Here is a 27,365-nt window from a genome sequence, read left to right as displayed (position 1 = left end):
TTGAGGGAAAGTTTTTTTTTAATAGATTATTTTGAATAGATTATTCAAAAAACATTGCCAAAACTCTCCTCTTTATAAAAACACTCTCTGATGGACTTTAATTACCATAAACAAAAGAAATTATAAATTCCATAATAGCCTAGTTGAAATCTACTCAAGTTGGCAAGTCATGAACACTTTTGAAGTGTTACTTTTTCAGTCAATTTATTCAGTGTAATATATGCAATCACATAGCCTTGCAGTTGCAACATGAAGTGAAAGAAAAATGCAACATTCAAGGAGTGCCACTATGGGCTAAATAAGAAGGCAGATGAGAGAAAAGAACATATCAAAAGTGAGGGGTGTTTACAGTCTGTCTCTGCAGACAGTACAAGTTGCAATATGCCAATTATGCACAGCCACACTTGCATACATATATACCAGTCAGAGTTTTACATGTATGCATTTATGACCATGTAGCAGTTTGATATTATTGATGAATTCCAAAAAGAAATATTGGATTATGTTTGTAAATTGGTCGTTTCCTCCGGGCATATTAGATTATATTGAATTCAGAGATTACTTGTGCCAGTAGGGTGTTGAGTCCCTACCTCTTGGTGAGTGGGGACTCACAGATAAAGGCAAAGGACAAAGTTGGGGGTTTTTGATGTTGGAGTTTTGATGTTGGAGTTTGATGCTACAGCCTAAAGCTGGAGCCCCTGGAAGTAAGCTCACAGAAGAAAGGGATGCAAGCCCCAGGCAGAGAGGAACCCTGAGCCCAGGAAGAAGCAAACCCTGGAAAGAGAGGAACCCTGAGCCTGGGGAGAAGCAAGACCCAGGAAAAGAGGAACCCAGGAAGCCAGAACCCTCACAGATGTCGGCAGCCATCTTGCTCCAACATGTGAAAATAGACTTTGTTGAGGGAAGTAACTTATGCTTTATGGCCTGGTATCTACAAGCTCCTACCCCAAATAAATACCCTTTATAAAACCAACCAATTTCTGGTATTTTGCATCAGCACCCCTTTGACTGGCTAATACAGGCCATAATATAGAACAGGTAAAATGTATATAAAAAAATCAGTTTATGGAGAGTAAGCATTAGTTGGTTTTGTTGTTGTTGTGGTCGTTTAGAAAAGGAACCAAGACAGAGAAAACAGTTAAAATTATTCTAATAATTAATCCTACATAGTACTGCTCCCTATTTGTAAGACAGCAACGTGTTCTACCAAAACTCAAAGGAAGGATGGAGATCATATAGCAAAGGTGTTTGGAGCCTTTGTGCCAAACCAACCTTGTTTGTAAACACATGCATAATGAATTTACCTCACTCCTGAATTCACAGTTTTTCTTTCATTCAAATATTTAAGAAGCACCTGCCATGAGTCAGGCAGTATGTTCAGCACTGGAAAGAGAGGGTGGTGGACAAAACAGACAAGGTCACCCCGATAAGCCTTCTTCCACCAAGCAATTATGATGTTGCCATAGCTCATATCTGCCACTCCAAACTGTGTCTCAATAAGGGCTTCTCAACTTCATTAACTTGTGAAGAAGCTTCTATACCAGATCAGCTCAGGCCCCAGAACATGAATCAGTGTATCTAGGGAGGTTAAAAAGCCCACAAGTAATTCTTACCCTGGCATACACCCTGAGTGCCCTCTCCCCATTCCCCATTAAGCACCAGTTAAAATAAAATGGCAAACTCAAATTATGCTCAAGAGTATAAAACACAATTGCTGGATTGCTAGGATAGGGGGATGCTCCGTACCAGTTACTTTTCAAATTATGTGGTGTAGGACCAGTTTGATTTTGTTTTTGTTTGTTTGTTCGGCAAACCTCTGCTCTGACCATTTTGTAAAATATAATAAAAACAATTATGAGATAAAAAGAAATGATAAGAAGGTCATACAAAAGACAAGCCGAAAGTTTTTATCACTAGATTCATTGATTTAAAATCTCTTAATCAAATTGCTATAAAATTTTCTGAAAGCCTCAACTCCATTTCTGTACTTAGCACATGATAGATCAAAAACAAATAGTTTGCAAACAGCTATTCATCCTCAGACCTCAAGCTGAGTAGTCCTGCTCTAGACTCTGAATTGAGCAAAGATGAAGAAATGTAGGCAGAATAATCTTTCATTTAGGTAGACTCTAAATTAGTTTGGATCTATACCAAAGAGGATCGATTTGTGGTTCAATGTGAGACTAAAAATAAGGGAGTAAGAAAGCTTGATTCCAATTGCTGACAATAAAATAGAAGAGTGCTTAGCACATAATAAGCAGTTAAAAATATTTGCTGCATGAATGAAAAAATAAATGAACCAATAGTGGCAGCTTGTATTGAGAAGACCTCGGAGATGGATTGAGGTTAATAGAGAAGAAGGGAGGGATTATGATACCTGACATACACATGGGAAAAGCAAGGGGACATGCAGTGTCATCAGATAATAAAATAAAAATTCAGAAGTTGTAGATGTTTAGGAATTAATCGAATGAAGTGGAATAGATAAAAATGTACATTCACTGCTGTAGTAAATTGACACTGACATAGCAGTCTGGAAAAAAAAAACAAGAGTTATTGTCCTTAGATGACTGCAAGCCCAACAGTGAGATGCAGCTGCACAGTCTTAAATTTCATTAATAAAACAGTGTCAAGAACAAGAAAAATTACAGCTGTAAAATACTCAGTTCAGACTGCACCATATTATAAGAGATACAGGTAGATTAAAGTATAGATAGGCAAGCAATAGAGTGGCCAAAGAGTTGAAAATGCAATCACATGGAGTATGGTGAAGGAACTAGTGGCATTTAATCAAATGAAGATAAATTGTGACTGGGGTGGAGGAGAAAAGGTTGAGAAAGCAACTCAACTCAAATATTTAGTGCTCCATCATGTACAGAAGATATTATATATATTTTCTTCATGGTGAAGGGAAGGTTGGACATATCTAAGGTCAAGAGAAGAAAACATTTTTTAATAGTAAAATTTTCCCAAAAATAAAACGAAGCATCATCTTTGGAGGTGGTGACTTCCTTTCCAACACGGGAGATACTCAAATGTAAACCAGATAAATATCATCAGAATGTTGCAGGGGTGAGTCCTGAGTTGAGCTAAAATTGGCATACCTGAAAAATTCTTGAGAAAAGAGACCATTCTTTTATTAAAGAACCACTTACTGATCAACTACTATGTGCCAAACACTATTCTAGGCACTGGGACTACAGTGGTGAAAAGACAGACAAGATCTTTGCCTTTTAGAGTTTATATTTGACTGGGCAATTAACGAAGACCCAGCTAAACAGGAGTTATATTTTGAGGGTTATAAGTTCATTTTCCTGTGCACAACTAGCGAGATCATTCCTAAAAGCGGAAATTTGTGAGAGAATTTCTAAATTACAAAGCCCTTCCTTTACCATGCTAAAGTGCAGGGCTGGAAACAGAACTTCCCACAGTGATGGAAGCCCTTCCAAGTAGGAAGAGCAAGGGAGAAAGTTCTCCCGTTTCTAGCCTCAGTGCAGTGAGGAGGCTGTGAGGGAGTCAGACAATTGTTGGATGCCACGTTCTCAAATGATTTTGTGCCCTAATAACAGGTGCAAGTGACCTTAGAAATGTCCAGAGAAGTAAGGGGATGTCTAAGGTCATTGAGGATATGGACATGTTTTCCCAGGGAGGTTCCAAGCCTGGGAGGACTCTGACCTTGAGAGATTTAGGCTGTGTCCTTGGAATTTAGAGGTGCCTCAGAGGGCACATGAGCCACAGTCAATATTAGTGCCTTTTTCACTGGATTTTACTTGGAACTTAGGGGACCCAGGAGTTCCTGCAGGTCCCATTAGGAAACCACTAACGTCTGGAAAGCAGAATGGTCACTTCAAGAGGACGCTGTCAGTAAGGTCTCGAGACCCGGAGGAAAAGGCCAGATCCACAGGCTCCAGTTGTGGTTCCTGAACATCATTCCAGGGGCCCCGATGTCTTCCTTCCAGGGCCAGACCAATCCAGCCACTCGGCAGCCGACACGAACCAGGATCCGGGGGACAACTTGCAGCTCCACCCCTTTCCTCCAAAGCTGTAAACGCTTACAGTAGAACTGTTGCGCCCACCCCACAGACCCCCAAAAGCAAATTGCTTAGATATGGTCGTGTAATTAAATATTAGTTTTACCAAAAAACACAGCTGATACATACACAGGCATACATTTTAATTTTTCACTAGATTTTTCCAAACTTGATTTTTTCCAAAACTTTTAGGCAGTCATTCCAACACTTTTTTTTATTGTATAGAACATAATCTCCCACACTTTTAAATGTCACTTTTATTCTATATTGTTACTTATTTTTAATGACTTTTAAAAGCCACTTTGATCATATGATGAGTTCTTATGTGTTTGTTCTGTTTATGGATTTTAAAATTCTATAGCATTGATCACTCCATCAGGTGTTACAGTATTATTTCTTACTCATTTTGTTTTCTTAAAAAAAAAAAATCCTGACTGTTGAATGATTTGACTTGCAGTTGAATTTTAGAGCTTTTTTTTTTCAAATCTCAAAACAATTAAGCAATATTACAATTATTTTTTTAATTGGAATCCCATCAATTTAGTTTGTGGAAAACTCACAACTTCTGAAGGTGAAATCTTACCATGGACAAGTATGGTCTCACCCTTTCCTTATTCAAGATAACTCCCCCTAAGTAATTTTCTTATCCATTTTGGGTCTATACACTTCCTTTTAATTTCTTCTTTTTATATTTTTTATCACCTTCGATAACAAAGATGGCAGGAATTTCTGCAATCTCCTCTCCCCTTCTTCTCAGTTTTAGAATCTCTGATTATACCTGAGTACATGGCCAGGCAGAATAGGCTACCTTTCCTGGACTATTTGCAAATAGGTCTGACCACATGACTAAATTTTGGCCAATACTGTGTAAGCAGAAATATCTTTTCGAAAGACATAGTTGGCCTTCTTTGTCACCCACCCTTCCTATAATCTGAAATGTCAGTAGAATGGCTGGTGCTCCAACAGCCATCTTGATCCATGAAATTACCGGGAGCAGAGAATGGGGGGGAAGGAACATGGGTCCTGACATTGTGGAGTTCCCAAAACTGCCCTGGGGTTGCAGCTATGTGAGTGCTTAAGCCACTGATACTATAACTTGTGGTTCTTTGCATCTAGATTTAATCCTTATTAACAAATCTCACGGAAATATCTTTTATTTCATGATTCTGCTATGGATTTCCTTGAGTGTTCCAGACAGTGGGGATGGATCCAGGTTTTGTGGGTCCTGAAGCACACATAATTTTGGTGCAGACCTCTTTAAAACAAAAATAATTAAAATTATGAATATTAAATTAGGTATGAAAGAGAATAGCATATTTTATTAATTACCTGAAATATGTTTCCACTTCTGCTTTTCGCAAACTGTTGACTAAATGCCCTTTGATCATCTCTTCCTGTGGCAATATTTTGTAACTATTCTTTTCTATAAACAAAATAAATAAATCAGTCTTTCCTCTAGCATAGTTAATTAATTTTTTTTTATTAATTGGGAAAAAATCCTTTTTCATGACTTGCTATTGTGGAATGTCATGAAAATTATTAGGATTGTTAAAAATATGAAAATTTCTCTATCAAGTTTCATTCATATATGATCTATTTCATTCTGAAGAACTTTTCACAGACTAGCTCAGGTTCTGATCATGTCAATCTAGGTTCTACTTTCTACTCGCATATTTCTGAGGGTGAGCACTCCAGGACATATTTATATCACAAAATGACCTCTGGCCCTATACCTTTGTACTCAATGTCAAGTGCTAACACGAGCATTAAGACTTCACCAGAAACCATTCCTACATCAGGATACACAAAAGTAAATTGTACCCCAAGATATAACCCAATAACATAATTTCAACACCACCTCAACTTAGACAGATCCTCAGATGCCCATGACAACGTCAATACATAAGGGAAGATAATAGACAAGAAAACAGTGTAAAGAGACCTTGGTCTTTATCAATTTCGGTGAAAATAGAATTGTTTGGCGAAGTTTATAACAGAGCCTATTCAGAAGTGGATTCTTGAATCTTAAGCTTTATCAACTTCACTGTAAATCCACCTTGACCAAATAAGTCACCTATAGATAAAAACAAGTTTACCTCCTCCTTTCAAATAATTTTATTTATTTGCTTTTTTGTGTATTAATTTGGGTAAAATGAATAAAATAATTTAAAATATTAATTGTGATGATCTTTGTCCCTTAATTTAATGTAAGTCTAGTGTTTCACAATTAAGATTTGACTATTAGTTTATAAAGAGTTTTTAATCAGATATAGGTGCTAAATTTTACAAGCAGTGGTAATGAAATCCTGTTATTGCAGAAGAAGTACTAGCTTCTTACGGCCTTTCTTAATATTTTTATGGAAATCAGTATGAGAAATACTCTTTAAATTTTATTTACCTTTAATTGTGGAAAAATAAGCATAACATAAAACTCATTTTAGTCATTTCTAATTGGACAATTCTGTGACATTAATACACGAAAAATATTGTGTAAATTTCACTACTGTTTATTTCCATACAATTTTCTTCATCCCAAACTGAAACTCATACCCATTAATAAATAGCTTCCCATTCATCCCCACTTCCACTTCTAGTAATTACTATTCTGTTTTCTGTCGCTATGAATTTGCTTATTCTAAGTATTCATGTACGAGAAATCATGCGATATTTGCTCTTTGAGGCCTTTTGGAATTGTCTAGCTCTAAGTCTGCAGTCATTTTTATATTTTCCCGCACATCTCTTATTCCCCATAGAACCCAGAGCTTTGTGATCTTGTTCCTACACTTCAGGAACATGAAATGATACCTAGTTCCTCTCTGTCAGAGCCTAAAGGCAAGATGAAAGACCTTGAATCAAACACGGTTATCTCACATGTTTTAAGTAGCAATAGAAAACTTTGAAAGCAACACACCCTTCTAATTGCATAAGGCTCTGGATATTTAGGTGACCTTATCCCTAATCTATTTTTTTTATGCTATATATGTTAACAGGTCAACTGTAGCAGCTTAACTCTGAAGAATCTGAAGATTAATCGTTTAAAGCAAAGAGACATTTATAACTAAGAAAGTCAGTAAATAGTGATCCAGAAGGATAAACGTTATTTTTAATTTTACTTGACCTCTCAAAATAAGAATAAAAACAGAAAAGGAAAAAAAGCAAATTGTGTAAATTTTCATCTCCGAATAGTTCAACCTAAGATGGCAATAAATATCTAAAAGTTATATCAAATCACTCAGGACTAAATTAAAGGAACAAGAAAAAAATCTGGTCTTACCTATATGTCAAAGACAAAGTATTCTCAAATGAATAAATGACACATTGACCAAAGTTTCTTCAGGTCAACAAAAAAGAATCCATGTATAGCTTGAAAACTGCTTAGTCTCCTGGGTGATGTCAGTAATCTGGTCTACCAAAATGAGCCACCTAGTATAGATGGAAAGGGGAAATGGTTCAGCTATTCCAAGAACCCAGTTCAACAAGAAAAGCAGGGCACAAGTCAACAAAGGTCAGGGCAAGGAGTGCAGTCAAGATAAAATGCCTACCCCCTTATCAACGTCTGTGACAAGGGCTGGTGAGCTTATTTGATTCTTATATTTTTTATGGCATTACTTCCTCAATAGGCTGCCAAGTACAGAAAGCTCAAACTGATTATGTATGTGCATACCTTTGATACATCCTCATTCCACCCTTCTCTTAAGGTCAGTGCTTTAAGTTGTTGATGGTATGACAATATCTTCTAAGACAAGTCAAATTCAGAGATTTAAGTGGTCAGGAAGTTCAAACCATGCTGGCATCCAATAGCATTTTTTGCATATTGTCATTCGCATCTTTCAGGAAGGCTGTACGTGACTCATACCAAGCAGGTTAGAAAAGAAAAAAATGTTCCTGGGTTTTCACAAAACAAGACTGTTTTTCTGCAGGGCTGTTGGGGACACAGTCCCAGTTCATCTAAACCTGCTTCACTTATACTTTTCCTGATATGATCAAAGTTGATCAAACAACACACTTCAAGGTTAATATCCTTTCCTAGTTGAACAGTTGTCTTAGAGACATATATACCTATGATAAAGGCAATATTAATAACAGGTTCTTTTGTAGCATTTAGTGCTTTGCAAAGCCCTTTATCAGTCTCTCATTGCTGTATTTTCTTAGGTTTTCTCATTCATTTTTGTTTTCTCTATATTGATTAACTTTCAATTCAAAACAAGGTCTTAATGTCTGAAAGCTTACTTTTTTCAAAGTGCCTTGACAAGACTTCACATAGTAAATTGACTCCTTAGCAAAAAATGTTTTCAAACATGAAAATTCAGTAATTTCCAGTATTGTTTCCAAATCCAATATTTGGATTGTGAAAGTCAGGAAATACATGCCAAGTTAAGCCAAAAAGATTTTATTATGACACACATTAGAGTATCAGATATGCAGCTGAAAACGTTTTCAAGGTTCACTTGGTATTTCAGTGTCTTCTAAGTCTCAAAAATGACAATGTTTGGTAAGGTCATTTTTGTTCTAAAATGAGATGATTCGGTTCCCAGTGCTTCAGGTAGATAAAGATGACTCTCTTAGGAGAATGCCTATTTGCCATTGTCTTGTGATATAATTGTGATATAATCATGATAATGAAAAATAATAATAATTGCCATTTATTGAATAACTATGGACATGGAACATGTGGCATGCTGCCCAGATGTCCTGTTCAGGAAGTTCTCTCCTCTGCCTGGTGTGTTGCCTGTTAAAGCCTACCAGCTGAGTGCGTCTCCAGGACTTGCTCTCACCCCAAGGGCTTTGTCTCGGGAAGCAGACTTGGCCCAGTGGTTAGGGCGTCCGCCTACCACATGGGAGGTCCACAGTTCAAACCCCCGGCCTCCTTGACCTGTGTGGAGCTGGCCCATGCGCAGTGCTGATGCACGCAAGGAGTGCCCTGCCACGCAAGGCCGTCCCCCGCGTAGGGGAGCCCCACGTGCAAGGAGTGCGCCCCGTAAGGAGAGCCGCCCAGCGCGAAAGAAAGTGCAGCCTGCCCAGGAATGGCGCCGCACACACGGAGAGCTGACACAAGATGACGCAACAAAAAGAAACACAGATTCCTGTGCTGCTGACAACAACAGAAGCAGACAAAGAAGAACAGGTAGCAAATAGACACAGTGAACAGACAACTGGGGTGGGGGGAAGGAGAGAGAAATAAATAAAAATAAACAAATAAATCTAAAAAAAAAAAAAAGGCTTTGTCTCACTCCAGGTTTATGCCCCCTCCTTGGGGAAAGCTGAAACCCAGTGACAATTCCAAGCTAGTTATAAGGCCCAGCTACCTCATCTCAATTCAGCAAGACTCTGCGGGCCATCGAAGCCCTTGTTCCAACCTTGCCACAGTCCAATTCTCCCTCTGCCCATTCCTGCCTCCCTCACCCCTTTCCATGTGTTATCTGAGAACATTTCCCAAAAAAGCTCCACCTCAGAGTCTACTTCCCAGGAACCTAACTTATGGCACCAACTCTATGCTAAGGACTTGCCAATCACCTCAGGTATATAAATATATTTCATGCATATATATCATAGTTGCAGGATAGATATCATTATATCCATTTGAGATATAATAAAATTGAGGCTTAAATTAGGTAGGAAACTAATGCTAGTGTGTAGAGGAGGGATCAGAGAAATTGGAGAAAAAGTGGAGAGGCAGTATATTAATTATGTGTTCCTGGTCATAGGAAGCTTATGATCCTTGTCTGGGGCAGGTGTCACTGTTAGGGTCCCTTTCCTGAGGTAGAAAGAAAGTGACAGAGAAATTCTTCTCTTACTTCTCAGGGTAGAAAAAACTTTTGGTAACCATAGTTATGTTTTATCCAAAAGTTCAGAAGGTAATATTTGCATTAGAAAATAAAAAATAAGACTGTTATAAAAAAGAAATGTCTCTTGTATATTTTGATTTTTTTAAATTCCCACTCCAGAGACAAGATTTGCTTCATCTCAGAAATCTGAGATGTTCTCTAAAGAGGAGTTTAAATCTACAGCATAATGTTGCAAAGGAAAGCTTGCATCCATTGTCATCTGGACATAAAACATAGGCTGATAAAATTGAAGTTGTTGTGGGTTTTTGGTTGTTGTTGTTGTTGTTTTTTTAATGGAACCCAGATGCAGCCTAGCAAAGCACTGTCTGTAAAATCTATGTGGCATAAAGGGATGGACTAAAAGTTTCAGCCATATCATGAACACATTCTGGAGAATTCCAGATGGCTTCTGGTTTATACGGCTGTGTCTAGGAGATAATTCCAACGTGAGTGGGGTTGGTCTCCGGCCTGGGAATCGGGGTTAGGACAGGAGCCTGTGCGCCCGGCCGGTGAAGGGGCGGGGAGGCATGGCACCAAACATCTGAGATTTAGCAACAGGTCTACTGAGCAGGAAGAAAATTCTTGTTACCTCTCTGGGGAGAACAGAACAAATGAAAAACATTGCTCCATGTTTTCCTTCAGCGGCTAACACAAGTCTGTATGTGCAGACACATGCAGAATGCAAGCCCAGTTCAGCTTCTGTCTGTATTCAGCCTGCAAAAGGCAGGGACTTTGAAGTATTCCCATGATAAACTGAAGCAACACACAGTGAACCGATACATTTTAATACTGTCTTTTCCTGTTTGCGCTTCTCTTTTTCCTTCAGTAGCTGTTTCATTCCTCCAGACTTCTTATTGGTTTCTGTGTGAGGTTTTTTAAAGACAAGGAGGAGGGAAGGGAGCTAGAGGTGTGAGGCAAAGGAGGATTAAAAATATTTTTTTTTTGGTTTTTAGTTGCCTACTTTAAAGTGTTATAGTCCCATCCAAAAGAAGAACGGTGGTATGCGAGGTAAAAAGATGTGATTGCCTCTTCAGTATCCTGCATTAGATGAATAGAACCTGGGAATAATAAGTGTTAATTTTTACAGTGGATTTTTCTTTTCTTCACACAAGGGAAAAATTAGATACTTAGTATTTGGTGCAAAAACTCAGAAAATGGAAATTTCTAAAATCTTCTCTCAAGTTTTTCTTATGACCAAAGATACCTAACTGCATATTTCTAAAATATTTCTTTTTCTAAAACTGGAATAGATGATATTCCTAATGAAAGAAGTTTCTGAGAAGCTAAGCTTCTAATGTCTTTCCTGAAAATGAGTAGTACTGCAGAGATAATGATGATCTTGCTGGGTTTTTCAGTACGTATATTTTGGACTACAATTACTATGTATGCTGGTTTTTTTTAGCTAAGACAAAGGTAAGCAGTATTATTCATGAGATTTAGATGGTGGCAAGAGAGATTTCAGTTCTGGCATTTTTTTTTAATTTATTTCTTTCTCCTTCCCCCACTCCCTCGTTGTCTGCTCTCTTGTGTCCATTCGCTCTGTGTTCTGTGTCCACTTACATTCTCAGCAGCACCAAGAATCTGTATCTCCTTTTTGTTGCATTATGTTGCTGTGTCAGCTCTCTGTGTACGTGAGGCACCACTCCTGGGTGGGCTGCACTTTTCTCACATGGGGCTGCTCTCCTTATGGGGCACACTCCTTGCATATGGGGCTCCCCTACATGGGGGACACCCCTGTGTGGCACAGCACTCCTTGCACTCAACAGTACCGTGCATGGATCAGCTCATCACACTAGGCCAGGAGGCCCTGGGTTTGAACCCTGGACCTCCCATATGGTAGGCAGATGCTCTATCAGTCGAGCCATGTCCACTTCCCCTGAGGCTTAGGAAAGTGCATCACACTTTTTCAGTTTACTTGTTTTATTTATTTTCAGTTTACTTGTGTTTTCATTTTACTTTTTTTATTTATTTTATGAGTCTTTTTATGAATGTTTATACATTTTATGTATTTTCCCTTGCAAATAAAATGTCAGAAACTTCCTAAAATAGTCCCCCAAATTAAAAAGTAGTATGATTTCACAAATCTTCAGACTGTATTTAAGAAACAGTAATACAGCCATGCTATCTTTGGATTCTTCCACCTAGCTTATAAACAAGTACTTGACTTAAATTTTTACATACAAATTACATAATTTAATTAACTAAATATATGAAACTTAATCCCATCCAAATATGTGTCTAATTATGTGCTTTCTTAAACACTCCTTGGAAACATGTGTTGTGATAAATATTAGGACCCTTGAATTTGAACAGAACAGAACATCACTCCGGCAGCATATTTACTTTTTAGATGGATGAACATAAATTTCCATATGGAAGGGTAAGCCCTCTTAAGGTAACCGGGAATGAGGCTTTATCATTAGTCGATCTCCTTCTAGCTACGCTCAGTTCCATATGAAATTGTGTGTCTGCCATTCCTCATCTCCTCTATTCCAAGGGCAGATGTACCTTAAAGTGAGAAGGGTACAGAATTGGCTTCTGAACAGACACAGTCATTTTTACAGTTTGAATAGACTGCAATTTATCTTCTGCTATTTGTTTAGAAGGTAAAAGGTGAATTTTCAGTGGTTTTCTTGTAAGGTGAATATAGAGCATCAGGAATTGAAGGTTTGCTTCGTGAAGGCACAAGCATCATGTGTCAGACTTAAATTGTATCAGAGAGAAAAGGTCAAGAACTTGGTCTGTTCTTCAAAAATACTGGCTGGACCTGATGCTTTGCAATTCTCATGTTCTGCTTTTGATCTCTAGCTCCTAAGGAAAGGGTCTCATTTTGTGCTTCATTATAAGCCACTTTGCACAACTAGCATTACCTATAAATAATAGGCATGTTCAGAGAAATTTAACCTGGGTGTTTATTTCTTTTTGATTTGGTTTGAAAATGTTTTGAACTAGAATAGCTTACCCAGGTCAATCAAGCCTCTGGATCTGGAGAACTATTTGGACCATAAGTAAAGTGAGCTACAGGAATTTTAAACCAGATTCCTCTGAGAGGACATGATGTATACAAGTCTTAGGAAGGAAAAACACATCTAACACGTTACAAGCTTGGACTAAATCCAAATTTTTAAAATAATTTAAGGTTAAAACCCTCCTCCTCCCCATCCTATCCCAACCAGACTAGGAATTGAGATTGTGGAAATGTTTGAATTCAAGACTAAGAAACAAAAGCCGCTCGTATCACCAGTACTTTGGTGGCAGGCACCCCTCTCACAAAACAAGAAAACACTATTTATTTGGATTTCACTCATATCAAGTGTTGGTGCAGGTCAGGTTTGCCGTTTGCCAAGACATCATCTAAGAAAAGATTCAAAAACCTCCTGAGATATTGGTGGGGATTTTAATAAGAGTTCTAAATGGCTATTGGTAAAAGTAAAGTGGAGTAGAGGAAAACAAAATAGAATAAAGAAAGATGCTTTTTATCATGCATTCAAATGACATTTTAAAAAAGTATTTGGTGAATAAATAATCAAAACTAGCTAATTACTGTGTCCAAGAAGGATTTTATGAGACAAAAATAAAAATTATCTTAAAAATTTACTCAATTATGCATGGCTCTGTTCTAAGAATTGTTGTGCAGATTCCAGGAGAGGTGACACAGAGTTCCTGGGCCCTGCCCTAATGCAGACTGGTGAGCAAAACAAATGTTGCTGCAGTTTAGTCACTCAGTCCTGGCTACACAGCGTCAGATAACCAAAAGGGTCCAACGCTTCTCACCCTACCCCAGTGCTGCCACTCTAATTCCCTGCATATTTCTGCAAAAGGTGGCAGGTGGGGACAAAGACTTCACCTACGATACCCACGCCAACACGTATCACCTTTCTTCACTAGCGCAGTACAGAACCCATCACAGAAAGCATAGCTAATGCTTGTTTAAACACCTACTATGCAGCAGGCATAAGATGTCAGACAAAATTCATTTACTGAACAGAAGCCAATTAGGAAGATAGTTTCAGGCATTAGAGCACCCAAATACTAGGGCCGTTAGCTAACTGGCTAAGTCAGTCCTTTCATGTAGCTCTGACTTCAGAACTTTAAAGTGAAGAACAGTTCTAGGGCTTCTTGTACTTTTGAATGTTATGAAATGTAACAAGAAGCAGTTTACTCATACGTAAAATTTGGCTAATAAATATTCATCCACACCTTTGATAGCTTTTGTGGGAGGAAAAGTTATCACTCCCTCTACTTGCTTGTAATACAAAGCTAAAAAGACAAATGATATTTTTTAGGGTGTTGGTTTTGTTTTTTTTTTCCTTTGAGGATCTCTGTCCAACTCCTGAAATGCACAACAAAGAACTCTGGAGATAATGCTGAGCTCAAGACAGGGCCAAGGATTTCAGTGTTTCTTTATGATCTCTTTCCTATTAAATAAGTCCCAGCTGTCCCTTTTAGGTTCACAGACTCCTTTCAGAATCTCATTAAAACTATGGACCCTCTCTCCTAATATTATATATATATTCACACACACACATGAAAACAAAATTTTGAAAGGGCAACACAGTGGACTCTGAGGCAAGGCACATCTGTTTCAAATTTGTAATTCACTGCTTTATAACCTCTCTGGCCACAGCTTCCTCATTCTTGAAATGGTGCTGATAAGAAAAGTTCCCAGCTCTAAGAGTTGTTGTGTAGATTAAATGAGGAGCATACTTCTTACTTAGCACAAAGCTTGATAGGCTCAATAGTTGTTAGGCATTGTTACTTGTTAATCATGATTTCAAGGGTATGCAAACAAACCTCCTAAAACTCCTTCACAGACCCTTCGAAATTATGTGCTCCTGCAATTGTCCTTATGGGTTTTGGTACTGAGTACACGAAAAAGGGGGTGAATACAATATTTTCAATTGACATCTATAACTCCACTGAATTACTTGCCTCTTGCAAATGACTTTTTCATATTGCTCGGGGTTTATTTAGATTTTTAAATTTTCTGACATTGCTTCTTACAGTACTTGAGTATTTTTTAAAAGTATATTTTTTGAAGACTATATATTCACGGCCTTATCTAAATACCACTGTGTGATGTTCATGGAAGAACAATGTCATTTTTTTGTAAAGGACAACTCTAAGAAAAACTTAAGTTTTGGACAAGGAATTTCAGAAAAGACAAATTTGTTTAAAGTTGATTTAAAATTGAATTGAAGTGGGAGTCTGGTAAAGAAATCTTAAAGATATAGTTAAATACAATTTAAAAAGTAAAGAAATGCTGAAAATCTGCATATTGCAATATCAAAGTAAAATTTATTTGAGCAATTTTGGATTTGAGGGCAACAGGGGAACAATGCTTGACCAAAAGAGTATGGTAAAACAACACTGCCGCATCCTGGGTCCAGATGTTAAGAAACTATCATCTTCTATTTCTTCTCTCTTGGGAGGAAGTTCAAGTAACCCAAGGAGAGATCCCACATGGAAAGGAAACAAAGCTTTCAAACTTCAGCCATAGCTGAAAACCCATGCTCTTTTTTTCTATGAATGAAACCTATTTCCCTAAAACCAACTTGTTTTTTCTTTCGCATCCCTGAATATATAATAAAGAGGTAGCTTACTACAGGTCCAGAAGTGTCAAAGAATTTTGAACTGTCATGGTTTGATGAGAAAAAAGCTACATTATGGATGAGTGTATGTGAAAGCACTAATTCAATTATTTAAACAAATCAGAGACCAAAATATTTTTCAACCCTGGAGAAGCATATTTTTATCACCTTTTAAAATATAGATACAATGTAATGTACTGCTTTACTAAATTCTTTCAGAGAAAACTAGATATTTGGTGATTATAAAGATAAATTATATATATATATATCAAATATATATATATATATATCAAATATATATATATATATATCTCAAAAAAGAAGTTATACTGAGTCCTGAAGACAGATAATCCTGTGGAATGTATTTTAGAAAAGAGAAATTGTTAGACCTGTGCTATAGACCTGTTTATAATTTCCAAGCTACCTGGTTTAGACATTGAAAGTCAAGAAAGATAATTAATTGTCTGAAATACCCTTGACTTGAGGAAAAATCTGGCACTCTGAGAAAATAAATTCAATCCATTACGGGATTAGCATTCATTCTGTATCAATTCAGGTAACAATAACTATTGCTTTCTAAAAGCAAAGCATAAATCAGGCTGCTCTATTTAGCAATTAGAAGAGGTTGCTCATAAAGAGAAGAACACTTTCACACAGGCTTAAGGTACTGCTGCTGATTCACCTCGTGTCCTTGAGCAATTGGCTGAAAGCACCTTTGTCTCTATTTCTGCATTCAAAAAAAACAGAAATAAAATGAAATAAAACATGTTTCTAAAATTACTTAAAGACCCCCAATATAAAGGTGAAGGATTTCACTGGCATCTTTATGGAGTAGTACATCAAAGGAATAAAGGCTACAAGGAAAGGGCACAGCTTGAGAATAAACCGTTTCAAATTCAACAGCAAAGTAACTGTAAATTAAGACTAAACGTTAGTTCCTTTTGTAAGACATTCCTAAAAGCCATTTCTTAAGGTATTTGAAACTAAGAACACATTTATTTCAAGAGTATATATACATATTTTTAAAAGCTGCTGCTATTTATAAATTAGTGATCATGTACTTCAAATACTGCAACTTAAATTCAGTGAGTCTAATTTTCCCTTTATTTCCCTAATCCTTTTAATCCTATTTATGAAGAACACAGGTTAGTTATGCTCAACATGTCATAAAATCATATTGTAGTATCTAATTTATTTTCATTTTAAAGATGAGAAAATAAGTATTTTTAAATATCTATAGATATATATCCATAAAGTGGCACACTGTCATAGAATAATTGTCCTATTTCCAAGTTTTTGATATCTATTCTTTTCCTTTGAAATGACTAATATGGCTTAGAGTGACCTTTATTAAAAGTATTTATCAAGTTCCCTATTCTTGACCATATCATTCTTTCAGATTTAATGAACATGGCTTTTATAATTTTTTTGAGTTAGGTTTTGATGATGGTGGTGGTGATTTTAAAATATAGCCCCCAAATTATTTAACCCTCCAACCATCAAAAATTGGAATCTAGGGAAGCAACTGTGGCTCAATCAGTTGGGCTCCCGTCTACCACATGGGAGGCCCTGGGTTCACGTCCTGGGGCCTCCTTGTGAAGGCAAGCTGGCACACACACTGCAGAGAGCTGCCAGCCCACAAGCACCATGGAGAACTGACTCAGCAAGGTGACACAATGAAAAGGGAGACAAGTAAAAACACAGAAGAGCACACAGCAAGTGGATATAGAGAGCAGACAGCAAGCAAGCTGGCGGGGTGAGGAGGGGGGCAGAGAGATAAAATAAAACTTTAAAACAGTTGGAGTCTATGTGCCCACCCTTTTGATCTGTGCTCTTTGACAGCTTGACCAACAGAGTATGGTAAAAACAACACTGCCACATCCTAGGTCCAGGTATTAAGAAACTGTCATCTTCTACTTCTTCTCTCTTGGGGCGAAGTCCAAGTAACCCAAGGAGAGATCCCACATGGAAAGGGAACAAAGCTTTCAAACCCAGCCAACAACCAGTGCCGATGCACCAGCCAGATTAGTGAGCCATCTAGAGGTAGATTCTCCAGGATGCAATCAAGCCACCCCAACTAATGCCATGTGGAGCAGGAGAGCCTGTCCCGTGAGAAGCTGTCCAAATTGCAGATTCCAAAGCAAAATTAATCATTGTTCTTGTTTTTAACCATTATGTTTTGGGGTAATAAAATAACCAGAACATATTTTGGTATCTGGAAGCAGGGCATTGCCATAATAAATACATACAATGGGGTGGGGGGGGGGGGGGGGGCTTGGTTTTAGGACTTGGTGGCAGGTAGAAACCAGAGGGCTTTGAGGAAAGTTTTAGGAAAAACCTGAAGTGCCTGAATGTGAGCAATAATTTAAACACGAAGGGTCTCAAGAAGAGCATTAGTGGACGTCTAAAAGCCTTGAGGCAGCTGTCTATGAAAATTTAAAGAAAAGTGAGGAAAATGTTACCAAAGCTTGAGGTAAAGGGCCTTTATTATGTTGTCTCCAAATGTCTATTTGGAGAAAGATTCTCAACTCTTCCACTGCCTGAGGTAATGTGGATATTAGCACATGTACTTAATGAACTCAGTGCTCTAGTTACGGAGATATCTTGTCAAAATATTAATAGGCCTAACTGGCTTTTGTTCACTTCTGATGTTCATATGCAAAAAGAAATAAATATGCTAAAGAACAAACTCTTAGATATGATGGAGCCAGAATTTGCTGGCAGTTTAAAGAAAAGATTATCAGCAGCTAAGAAACTAAAACACTGGTTGCCTTAGACAGTGTTTTAGTTTCCTACCTCCTAAAACAAATACCATACAATGGGTTGGTTTAAACAACATAAATTTATTGGCTTAGAAATTCTGAGGCTAGAAGTCCAAAACTGAGGCATCAGCAAGGCAAAGGTTTTTCTCCAAAGGCATTCTGGGACTGGCTGCTGGTGATCCTTGGTCCCTGGCTTTTCTGTCACATGTCATGCACTTATCCTTTCTTTTCTGAGCTCTGTTGACGTTAATCTTCTGGCAGCTCCCTGTGAGTTCTCTCTCTGTGGCCTTCTCTATGAGGCCTTCAGTAACAGGATTAAGGTTTATCTTGATTCATTTGGGCCACACCTTAACTGAAGCAACCTCATCAAAAGGTTCTATCTGCAATGGGTTCACACTCATAGGAAGGGATTAAGATTAAGAACATGTTTTTCTGGGGTACATAACTCCAAGCCATCACACCACTCAGGCCAGCGCTGTATATCTACCAACCGGTATATTTGGTTCCTATGATATAGTCAATGGGGAATCAAAATGTTAGTTCTTCCAACTGTGACATGTAGATAATAGAAAGTTGATCTCTCCAATTTAGTTAGTTTCAAAGACTCATGTATGTACAACTCAAATTATATTTTTTTACAGAAGAAAAGAGTAATGAAAGGGTAATTGCTAGCAATGATAACAATTACCACAATAAGAAGTATACAGAGTTAATTAAGATCTTATTATGTAGACCAGGAACTAATTAAACACTTTCATGTATTAACTAATCTTATTTTCAGAATAACCTATGAGTGAAAGATTTTTTTTTCTTAATCCACATTTTGTAGAAAAACAGAGCAACAGAATTTAAGCAATTTTACTAAAATGATGGAACCAGGATTTAAAAGCAAACAATATAAAAGTTAACCAGGAATATTATGTTTATGAATATAAGATATCTGGGGAGGCAGTGAATTCATTAACCTAGTATCATTAGCTTTATCTGCTAATAAAATTAGTCAAAGTGCTTAGAATCCCCAATACATGAAAAACAAGAAATATTGAAGTCCTCCTGTTTTGCCATAGCACTTTATAAAAACCTTTATGAGCAACTACCACATTTCATTTTTAAATCTTTGTTTACATATATATCTATCTTAGTGAAATGTTAGCCATGTCAGAAATGAGACCTAGTCAATTTAGTATTGTGTCTAGCAGAGTGCCTGAAATATTTATAATCCTTAAGTGAATTCAAAATGAACAATAAATGTGTGAAGATAATAACCTATAGTATCAAATCGACCATCTCAGAAGTCAATTTTTGAACTCCTTGGGTGGTAGAATGGAGGTTTTTTGTTTTGCTTTTTTGTTTTTTATCACCTCCACCACTATCACCACCATACTACCTCACCTCCCTTAGTGGGGCCTGGAAATACCACTTCCCTTCTTGAGGTTTGGCATAGACCAAAGCTGCACTAATGTTTTAAAAGGGTTTATGTTGGGGGCACATTTGTAACAAAACTTAAGACTGATAAAGAGAAGGGGATTCTTTTAGCATAGAAACTTTAGGAGATACGGTAAGAGTGACCGCCATCTTGGGAGCATAGGCCTGACTTCCTGGAGGATGTGGCCTTCCCTCCTTCTGCCTCCTTCCACCCCCAGAATGGATCCAGTAAGCTGGTTCACAATTGGTATAGAAATCTTGGGGTAAGAAGAGAAGAGAGCCAGGGGGAAAGAGAATAGAGGATCTAAAGGAAAAAGGAGGAGCATCTAAGGAAAGAAGGTTCATCTCTGTAATGATCTAAAAAAACAGTCACAGGAAGGAGATCAAGGCCATTGTGAGCAGCTGCAGGGACCCTTTGAAGGAGAAGAGGAGCTCTCCTGAGTCCCCGCACCCCTGTGCAGATGCTGTGTGGGTTGGAAGGTACAGCCCAATCCTGAAGTGAAGGGTATTTACATATTCCATTAGATTCCCCAGCATGTTAGGTATTTTCTAACAAATAGCATTACTTGTGCAATCATCTACATTACATGGGGGTTACACATACACAGGCAGATAAGCAGGCTTTTACCACCAAGACCTAATAACAACACTTAGTGTTCCTCTTTTTTTTCATTTATAAAAGTTCATCCTCTCCTTGTACTCTAAGATCTTCAAAACATAAACACACCAAGTTATTTTTAAAGCCTATAAAAGGAATAGTGCATACTTTTATCTTTCTGGCTCCGTACAATTTATCTTCTCTTGCTACCTTGATTTCTTGATCTTATTCCACATCCAATCACCAACCTCTTTGGGATTTCTTAAAACTTCATGTTACCCTTCCCTTAAGAGTTTAAAAACCAGGGCAGGGAGCCTTATATGGGGCCATATTAAAGTACAAGTTGAGAAAACAATGTTCACAGTTAATGAGAGCTCTCCAAAACTGTCCCACCAACTTTAGCACCACCTCAGCCATGAGCCCAGGGTACCTGAGCACATACAAAAGATCCAGGCTTCACAGGGATGTACAGAGCTAATGCCAAATGCTTCAGACTGTGAGCTACCGACAGGGATGAAAGATGCGTTGTCTGGCTGGCCTACATTTCAGATTTCTCGGTTAAAACCAGACTGCTGTGCACTGGCAGGCAGCTAACCTTCTTCTTTTTTAGGAAATAAAAATTGAAACAGGAGAAGGGAGAAACTGAAAATAAGATTTAGCCTTCGAATCAGAAGAAATCCCACCAGTCTGGCTGAGTTCCTATGTATACAGTTAAAAATATATGTATTCTTCTATTTTTGTGGTTGGTTCATTCTTTCTGAAGCTCCCCTCCTAAAGCATTAAAAAAAAAAACACAATATTCTGCGTGTCTGAGGTCTTTCAAGAACCGTCCTGTGTTTTCTGAGAGAAAAGGCAGCTGGAGGCTTTTCTGCAAAAGGTATTTCATCTGATGCTCTAGGCAGTAACGGCAATGACAAAAGTGACCACCACTAGATGAAGAAAAATTTATGAAACAAGATGTTTAACAGTGATTCAAAACACAGGTTAGAGTTATTGAACTATTCCTTAACTGCAAAAGTGCCTTTCAGTATTTAAGGTACTTTTCTAGTGTTTGTTCTTAAAATTATAATCTCATGAAAACCTTATGGCAAATGTTTATTTCCTGAATTATACTAATATTTTATGATAGTATGGAATTTTATTGTAGCATATAGGCCTAATCAATATAAGTTATAAAAGATATCTATAAACATCCCTGGCAACAATAAGAGCTAACACTTGGAGAGCAACTTGGCACGTGCTAAACACTGTTTGCACATTTTACATATATTACCTAATTTATTCTCCAAAACCACCCAATAGGGGGAGATCCCATTATTTTCCCCATTTTACAGACGAGGAACCTAAAGCACAGAGTGTTTAAATAACTCCCTCCAAATCACAGAGCTAGGAACTGGCAGGGCTAGAATTCAAACTCTGGTGCTCTGGCTGCAGAAACCATACTCTAACTGGAAGATACATTGCCACTTTTTCTTAGCCTCTCCTTTACTTTAAAAAGCTCTCCTTCCTCCTGTTGATGACCCAACTCTTATTCCTTCTTCCAATCTATATTCCATAATGCAGCCAGAATAACTCTTTCAAAAAGAAAATCTGATCTTCATAGTAATGGAGTCATACCATACCTACACTTTTAGGTCTGATTTCTCTAGCTCAGCAGACTCTTTTTGAGATGCGTCATATTGAGGATATCAGTGGCTCCTTCTAGGCAAAATGAACGCATGGTGGAGGAAGTCAGAACAATGCTTGCCTGAGTGGGGTGGAGGGTGGCTACTGCTTAGAAAGGGATGCAAAGACTTTGGGATGATGGAGAGACCCTACATGGGTGATTACACAGTTTACATATGTGAAAAAGCCAGTCATTGCTTTGTGCATCTCACTACCAATCATACCACAGTAAGTAAAACACAGTGGGGGAAAATGTTTGAAAAGAAGCCACTATGATTATGGCTTTTCCCCATTCACAAATCTGAAAATTTCCACCACTGTTAAAAGAAAAACTCTTTATTGAAGCATCTACAGCCTTGACCTGCCCTGCTTCCTTCCTCAGTCTCCTTTCCCCCACACCTACTCTCTGCAGCCCAACCACACAGCACTGGCAGTCAGTCTGCCCAGCCAGACGGTCTCCTATGCCAGGGCTCCGGACCTGCTCTGCCTTCTGGCCAGTAGTCGATCCATTTGCCTAGTTAACAGCAGTGCTTCCTTTGGATCTTAGTTTCTACAGGGGGAAAAAAAAAATTCCCTGACTACTGAGACAAGATCAGATCACCCAAAACAAACACAAAACCAGACACAATACACCCGCCTGTGGGGTTAGGCACTCTCTGTGTTATAACAGCTCTATCATGATTATAATTGTACATTATAATTGTACGTTTGCATAAATTCTTTGATTATTGTCTTTTTCTCTTCTAGACTATAAACTCCATAAGGGCAAGGGCTTTGTCTATTTTTTCTACTTTGTCTCTGTCACCTTTTCTGGTACACTGTTGAATAATAAGTATTTGTTGATTGAAGGAATAGATTGATGAGGACCTTTATTTTTTGAATTTCAAATCCAATCCCGAATCTAATCTACTTTGCAGGCCAGTAAATTTAATTCAAACACTTACTACTAGGTGTTTGTAAAGGAAATTTTAGTTTATTTTTACCGTGCTTTCAAGAAGCCTCTGCCAAGGTAATTATATCTAATGTTGAGAAATCAGGTACTTTGAGGTTTGTAAATTTACCTTTTTTAAATTAAATGAAAGTAAGTTTACTTGAAGCTATATTTCCTTGCTTCAAAGCTTTACTGATAATCTTCAGAATTTGGATTTAAAAACATAATCATTATTTTCCTCTAACAACTGAGTTTAGTCTATGGCAGAATTTTTTCACTTTTTCTTAACTGTGACTCACAAAATAGGTAATTTCATAAAATTTCTTTTACCCTTACTGTAAGTCATATTCCCTGATATTTTCTCTTTTATTCTACCATATTAAATGTTATATACATTCTATGGTATTTTAATCTAGTATATTCTACACTATTATATTTAAGAACTCTGCTTTGCAACCCAGTAAATTAATCAATAGGACACAATTTTTAAAAAGTATACAAGATACTTAAATTGGCATACTTAAAATAAAACCATCTCATATAAAATAAAACAAAAATCCAGTCAAATTGGTTTACAGCACTTGTGTAAATCACAACCTAATTTTAATTGGCTACATTTCCATTCTTTAGCAACATGTTTTGTTGATATGCCTTCTCATCCCATGAGATATGAACTGTAATGATTATAAAGGCTTAGTGTAAATCTCATAAATAAATAAAGGAGAAACCTTTCTACCACGTTTGCCTGAAGTTTAGTTTAATCAGGGAAGCACAGTGGAAGCACACAGTCATTGAAATCAACTACAAAAGACCTTTTGGCAGGCAGGAGCTGTTCAACAACTTGAACCTAAATTATGCACCAGTTTAAAAACTCGACAATGGATAAAACACCATACAAATCAATTGTCACATGAAAACATACATATCCATCTGCTCAGTGCTGTAACTCAGAGTTAGATATACAAACCGCCAGCCAACACTTTATCATTATGACACAAAAACATGTGGGTGACAATTAATAAAAATGATAGTCCATATATGTAGTTCTAGACAAATTCATCTATTATTTTTCACTGGATATCTAGGGAAATTGACCAACTGAGTTTAACTTTAAAATCAGTTCCTATGGCAAACTACTGTAAATAACCTGGCTATAGAACAAGGTTTAAATAATCTGTTAAACTAGCAAAGTTTCTTAATATGAGGAGGTGAAGAGTCTCATATTAACTTATTTATAGGAGCTAACAGTATTTCAGACTCAATAAATGTCTTCTGAATGAATTATTTCATGTATGAATAAAGGTTCTTCAGGTCATTTAACTAAATGCCAACAGATGGATGAATCCAAATCTCTTTCGATCGTAAGAAAATTGTATGAGAAACTTTCTCCCTACACTCATTTTTTGGGGGACTTAAAACCAGTTCTATCAGGTCCATAGACCTCTTTTCCTCTAATAATTTCCCTTTTATGAGTCAAAATATTATTTCCAGAATGTCAGTTTTATAGGTCCCAGGTTCTGCCCACCACTTTCTATTCTTTCTTGAATCTTATATACCAACTCAAGCAAATCTTTGAACTCACTGAGGCCTTCAGTCCATTGATTTGCACTTTCTCATCATCAATTATTCTCTTTCTTACAGAAATTGACAGTTGCCCCTCAATATCCTTTTCCCAATATGCAAAACAATAAAACCCCCAGGTCCTAAATTGCCAGAGTTGTTATGACAAATACACACACTGGGTGGCTTAACAACAGGAATTTATTGTTTCATGGAATCAAAAGCTATAAGTCTAAATTCAAGACATTGGCAAGGCCATCCTTTCTCCCCAAATTCTGCAGGGTTCTGGTGAGAGCAGTCCTCTGTCACATAGGGATGTCCTTAGTCACCTCCTGTGGTTTTCTTTGATTTCTGGCATCTAGGGCTCTCTGGCTTCTCTCTCCACAACCTCCAGTAATACAGAATAAGACCCACCCTGGTCCAGTTTAGCCACACTTAAAGAGTTCTTAGACAATCCTATTTACAAATGAGTCCACACCTTAACTGATAATACATCTTCAAAATGACCTATTGACAAATGGATTCACACCCACAGAAACATAGATTAAGATTGTTGGGGTACGTGATTGAACCTACCACAACCCAGATTTTATTAATATCTTGACTAATGATTTCCCAAAATAGATCTTCTATAGTAAAGCTAAATGTGAAGAAACATGTCAAATGGCATCTTCTAGGAGTGTTCCTTAAAATGTGTGTTTCTTCCACATTTTTTAGATATATCCCCTTATTCTGCTATTTAGAGCATGGATGTGATGATGGCTGATCTTCTTGCCTTTCTTGGACTATGAGGATCAGAGCTATACCCTGGAGATGACAAGAGTATGAGTGTCCCAGGACATCATGGAGCTGAGCTATCTTACTAGTGCTTGTTCGCCCACCTTCCAAATTTTATGCAGAAGAGACCCCAAAAAACCTTCAATTTCAATTTAAGCTACTGTAATTCTGGTCTTTGTTATTCTAAACAGAACACAACCCTAACTGAAATACTACTCACCTTACCTTCCTCACCTCTCTCTCTTTATGACAGAATTCATCTACCAAAGCACTAACTCTGTTCCTAATCATATACGCACTTCCCTCATGCCAGCCACTCCACAGTGGAATTAGGCCACAAAAACAACAGTTACAACCAGTCTTACTTTGACTTTATAGCCACAAATATCAAGAGGGTATACAACACCACTCACAGCCCTCCTACCGTTCCCTGGTGTCATTGCTTTCTATTGTTCTGATGACTATTCCATACATTTACCTGTCTTCTCAAAACTAGAGCTAACTATCCCCCCAACACACATGTGCATACATATGCACTCAAAGACATTCTTTCACACTTCATTGAGAAAATGAAAGCATTCATTTGAGAAAACCTTGATTTTCCCAACACAAAAATGACTGGTCCACTCTTGACTATCTTTACTCTGTGTCTACATTTTGTTTCTAGGGATGAAATGTCCCCACTCTTATCAAAAGTCAAACCCTCCAGTTATCCAGTTATGATCTGAATCCCATCCCATCTCTTTCTACCTTCTCAAGAACTTTGCTGAAAATATTTCTCTCCATTCTCTGTGAGTAATTTCTCTCTCTTCCCCCTGGATTATCACCACCTTTAAACACAGAAGATTTAGTATCATCTATCATTGAAATGAAACAAAACAAAATTAACTCTCTCTTCCCTTATTCCATATGCTCCTCTTTTTACACTAAAATCTCTTTACACTCATCTTTACACTAAAACCTCTTCAGAGAATGCCTGCACTTGTTTTCACCCCTTCCTTATATCATATCCTCCCCTCAATCTACTCCAAAGGGTGCTTCCTCTCCTCCCACTGAAACTGCTCTTATCGGCGAGTGACCAGTGACACCATGCTTCGAATCCAAGGGCCACTTTTCTGTTCTGATTTTGCTAGGCTCACTAGCAGTAATCCACTTGGTTGGCTCGTCCCTCCCTCTTGAAACTCATTCCCTTCAGATTTTCTTTGACTTGGCTGACTACTCCTCAATTTCCCAGTTCCCTTCCTGAGCTTGACTTCTATATGAGGCAGCAACCTAGAGCTTCTTTCTCTTCTTTGTTTTCACACTTTACCTGGGTAACCACCATCAGGCCCGTGATTTGAAACACCATAGATTTTCTAAGCCAATGATATTTAGAGTCCTGCCCACACTCTGAAATTCCACACTCTCATAACCTACCACATACCTATCTTAGTGTCTTGATTTCTGTCCCAATTTCCTCTTTTCTCTGTCTTCAACCTTATTAAACCAGCCATTTTCCTTGATCCCATCCCACCTGTGTCACTCTCAGTAATTTATCTTTGAGCAACTCAATCAATTATAAAATCATACCATAAACCTCTCAACCTCTCTTTATCTCTAATATTTCACCTTATTCTAAGTCAGCAACATTTCTCTCACCCCATCCACATGGCACTTTTCACTCTCTTTTTAGTGTTCTGCATGGTTACTTGTTTGTTCTTCCCTGCCCACCTCCTCAAAATATGAGCTCCAAGAGGACACGCACATCAGTCATCCTGCACAACACTACAACTCCAGCATCTGGAGCAGCTTTTAGAAACACAGTAGGGTCTCAACAAATGTTCATTGAGTCCCTGACAATCAGTGTATTGGAAAAGTACATCACTTCCATAAGGGTCTTGAATCCTGACTCATTTCCAGCAATGCCTTCATTTTCATGCTACATATGTAAGGATGCATGTGGTTCAAAATCGCCATGTGAAGGCACGGCATCTAACTGTGGGATTCTCTGGGCTTTATGTAAAGCAAGGGGAGGAAGCTGGCCAGTAGCCCCTCTAGGAAACAAAGGATGAAAGTAGCATTACCTGCATTCAAGTATAAAACAACTGTATATATAATAAATGCAGTAAATTTTATGCAAAATTGGGACGTAAGCCTTGGGTTGTTTTTTTTTTTTTTTTTTTCCCTCTATGTTTTTTCTTCATTTGCTATTTAAAATTCA

The 27,365-nt window shown here is 37.7% G+C and overlaps 1 long non-coding RNA gene across 2 annotated transcripts in view; it reads right to left on the bottom strand.

The window, feature by feature from the left end:
- LOC111759892 (uncharacterized) overlaps positions 1-7,442 on the bottom strand; it is a 70,939-nt gene extending 63,497 nt beyond the window's left edge. For both annotated transcript variants that reach the window (XR_011648921.1, XR_009185931.1), the window contains exons 1-2: positions 7,306-7,442; positions 5,361-5,454 (exon numbers count right to left, since the gene is read on the bottom strand). This is a non-coding gene — a long non-coding RNA (uncharacterized lncRNA). The remainder of the gene's footprint in view (positions 1-5,360; positions 5,455-7,305) is intronic.
- Positions 7,443-27,365: the final 19,923 nt, after the last annotated feature.

This window comes from Dasypus novemcinctus, chromosome 5, assembly GCF_030445035.2.
Source record: "Dasypus novemcinctus isolate mDasNov1 chromosome 5, mDasNov1.1.hap2, whole genome shotgun sequence".
NCBI lineage: Eukaryota > Metazoa > Chordata > Mammalia > Cingulata > Dasypodidae > Dasypus > Dasypus novemcinctus.
Note: the sequence above shows the minus strand (reverse complement) of the source record. Positions and strands in the feature narration are given on the sequence as shown.